Genomic DNA, 3,179 nt, shown 5'->3' with positions numbered 1-3,179 from the left:
ACCACCTTTCTTGTCTGCTGTATGTTCTGTTTGTTCAAGAATAATTTTTCTCTCCTTTTTAGATTATTTTTTAATATTTGATTTTTATCTTCCCTATCAGTGTATTATTCTCTTGGGGAGGGTGTTATGCATGTTTGTTTAGTGTTTGCTTTTTAACATTAGCATGTGTTTTTGTTTTTAAAAGTCTTTAATTTTGCTTTTTGTGCTGAGGTTTACACATTAATATTTTAAAAATATTTTCACTGAGTACAGAATTCTTATTTATATTTTTTTCTTTCAGCACTTTAATGTTGCAACTGCATTGATTTGAAGTTTCTCACAAAAAGCCTCAATTACATAGTGACACATGTTTATAATCCCAGCACCCAAGAGGCTGAGGCAGGAGAATCACTGTGAATTCCAGGCCAGCCTAGGCTACATGGTGAGATCCTATCTCAAAAAGAAAACAAAATCAAAGAAAGAAAAAGAACAAAAGAGGTTCTTATATTTGTTCCGTTATATTTAAGGCAGGGAAAGTGGGACACCTTTAGGACTATACCCTAAACATTGGTCTCTAGTGATCTGATAAGTGCTATGCATGGTTTCTGTGTGTACGTTTATCCTACTGGGAGATCACTGAATTTCTTAGTTTGTAACTTTTATACATTTTGTATATAGATCATTGTTTCTTAAATAATTTTGTGTACTATTTTCTATGAAACTCCAATTTCACATGTACCAGCCCACACATATTCCCCATAGTAACCAAGGTTCTAGGTTCCCAACCCAGTCTCTCTAATATTTGCGCTTCATTGCCTGTGGCGAGGGCCAGGAGGAGAATCAGCGCTCCCAAGATCCGGCCATGGTGGGACTCAAGCAGCTTATTCACCTGCCCTCTTGGTAAGCTCCTGCGGTGTGGGCCTGGAGGGGGAACCGTTACATGTGAGCCTACTGCCACGCCCCATAGCTACTGGGGACAGATGTCTCAGCATCTCTTGGGAGGATGACCGTATGCTGTGTAGCAAATATGGGGGATTTCTTTCTATCTTCTGTTTGAAGGCAAAGGTTGTTTTCACTGTATTGTTTTGTTATGTTTCTTTTGCTCTATTCAGTACTCTCGATTGGTTTTATAATGTTCTATTTTTTGTTTGATTTTGCTCTACCTAATTGACTGGACAACAATTGTGAAGTTAAAGAGATGTACCATAGTACCTATTACTACTATCCCAGTATCCTACTGTGAAATCCTGTACCAATTTCACTGCATTGTCTTGATTGGCTTTGTTCTGTCTTGTGCTATTGCATTTTTACTACTTTCAAAATAAAATTTAAAAAAATATTTGCACTTCCTTTTAAAGTTGATTTTATTGCTAGGCTTTCTAGTTCACTGATTTTTTTTTTTTTAGAAAAGCCTAATTTTATTTATTTATCTATGTATTTTTCTTTTCCAGAGGGGATCTTACTGTGTAGTGCAGGCTGGCCTTGAATTTATGGCAATCCTTCTCCCTCAGCCTCCTGAGTGCCAGGATCACAGATGTGTACCACAAGCCTCATTTTATTAATGCCCGCAGAATTTTTTTTATTAATCTGTTTCAAACTTTATTCCTAGGCTTCTTCAGCTTAACTGGCTGCAAAGAATAAATTGAATGTAAACAAAAACTGAAAAGAGCTGCAGTGTCCAAGGGACTTGGGCTTAAAAAATATTAGAGATCTAGATTTTATCAGATCCATAAACAAAAACAATTTTAAAAAGCAGTCATAAAATAGCAGCTCCCAGTAATTTCTTTCAAGTTTTATCTTTTTCAGAAGCTGACTCAGATCAGTTTGCCTCATTCTTAGAAACCTCATCAAAATTCTCCACAAGATCTGGAACTTCATCATCATCATCCTCTCCAATAGCAAGTAGTGCACAGATTGTTTGGGCAGAGCTTCAGCCAGTCTCCTTAAACTAGTCAGACTGTCTGCACCAAGCTGGTTCAAGATGCTGAGTAGCATTTCTGTCAGCTGCTTCATCTCGGCATGGCCTGTAAAGGTGAAAGTGTTTGCTGCCAGAGATGCCTGAACTTTTGGGTTGTTGAAGTGGATAACAGTTCCTTGGTTTGTAAACATAGTCACCTCTTCAAAAAAAGAGATATTGTTTACCCTAACTTCTTTAATGAGAACTGAAGTTTTTTATCATCTGCTGTGGCTATTCCAAGAACCACCTTCTTCTTTCTGCGGGCAGTTCCTTTCCCACCAATGTGTACTTGTGCCTACAGTTTGGCAAGTTTTTCTTGGTTCATGATCATTTCTTTCATCTGAGGCTCCTCTCCTCGGGTTCCACCAAGAGGTGCCGGAAATTTTTAATTTTCACCTTGATACTATACTTTTCGTCTTTGGATGTTCTATTTAGTCCATTTTTTTTTAATCTTTTTTTTAAATTTTATTTAAGGAGAAAAAAGAAAAAATAGAAAAAGGGTACAAATTATACAGAATTTCACAAAAAATAAACAGTAGGAAATCACTAGTTAATAGATTACATATTGTCATCTTAAAAATAGTTGTTCAAGTTACAAAATTAAAGCATATAGAGTGGACATTCAAACGAGACTGCAAACAGTTCTGTTCAATGATACAATAAAACTCGGTAATATAGTTACTTATACACTTAAATATACATGCAGTTATGTCCTTTAGAGCACTTTCTTTTCCTCTCTTTTGTACAATGACAATTACACATTTTGGGTGTTATTACTCCCATTTTTCTTATTACTTTTTTTTTGAAGAAAGTAAAACCAAATGTGACATAATAGGACAGAGTCAGTCAAATCAAAAGGATGGACATAATACATAATGTAAAAACAAAATACAAGGTGATCAACAATGGTTACCATAATGCCTCTTGCTATCTTAAAAAGAATTGCCTATATCATCAGTTATAATAAAATTGAACAAAACAGTAAAGAACAAGACCAATAAAACCAAAACATTGGAGACATTAGAGGACTTCAAAAAAAGATAATAGTCAACCAGAATGGGCGTCATAATGAATCTTATTGTCTTCATAGTTGTTGCCTATACTTTCGAACTTGGTACTATCAAGCATAACAGAATAGAGGAAAATCAGTCAAAACAAGATGGTGAGAGCAATACAGGGTTTCAAATCAAGTTAATAAAAAATCAATTTGGGTTACTATTATATATCCTGCTATTTTTTATTT

At 35.2% G+C, this 3,179-nt stretch overlaps 1 pseudogene; it reads right to left on the bottom strand.

Annotated features, from left to right (window-relative positions):
* Positions 1 to 1,552: 1,552 nt before the first annotated feature.
* On the bottom strand, positions 1,553 to 2,276 carry LOC134477878 (transcription factor BTF3-like; annotated as a pseudogene).
* Between the last annotated feature and the right edge of the window lie 903 nt (positions 2,277 to 3,179).

Source organism: Cavia porcellus, unplaced genomic scaffold, assembly GCF_034190915.1.
Source record: "Cavia porcellus strain 051 isolate PalLab524CR breed Dunkin Hartley unplaced genomic scaffold, mCavPor4.1 scaffold_10, whole genome shotgun sequence".
NCBI classification, from domain to species: Eukaryota; Metazoa; Chordata; class Mammalia; order Rodentia; family Caviidae; genus Cavia; species Cavia porcellus.
The sequence above is the reverse complement of the archived record's forward strand: the minus strand, read 5'-3'. Positions and strand labels throughout refer to the sequence as shown.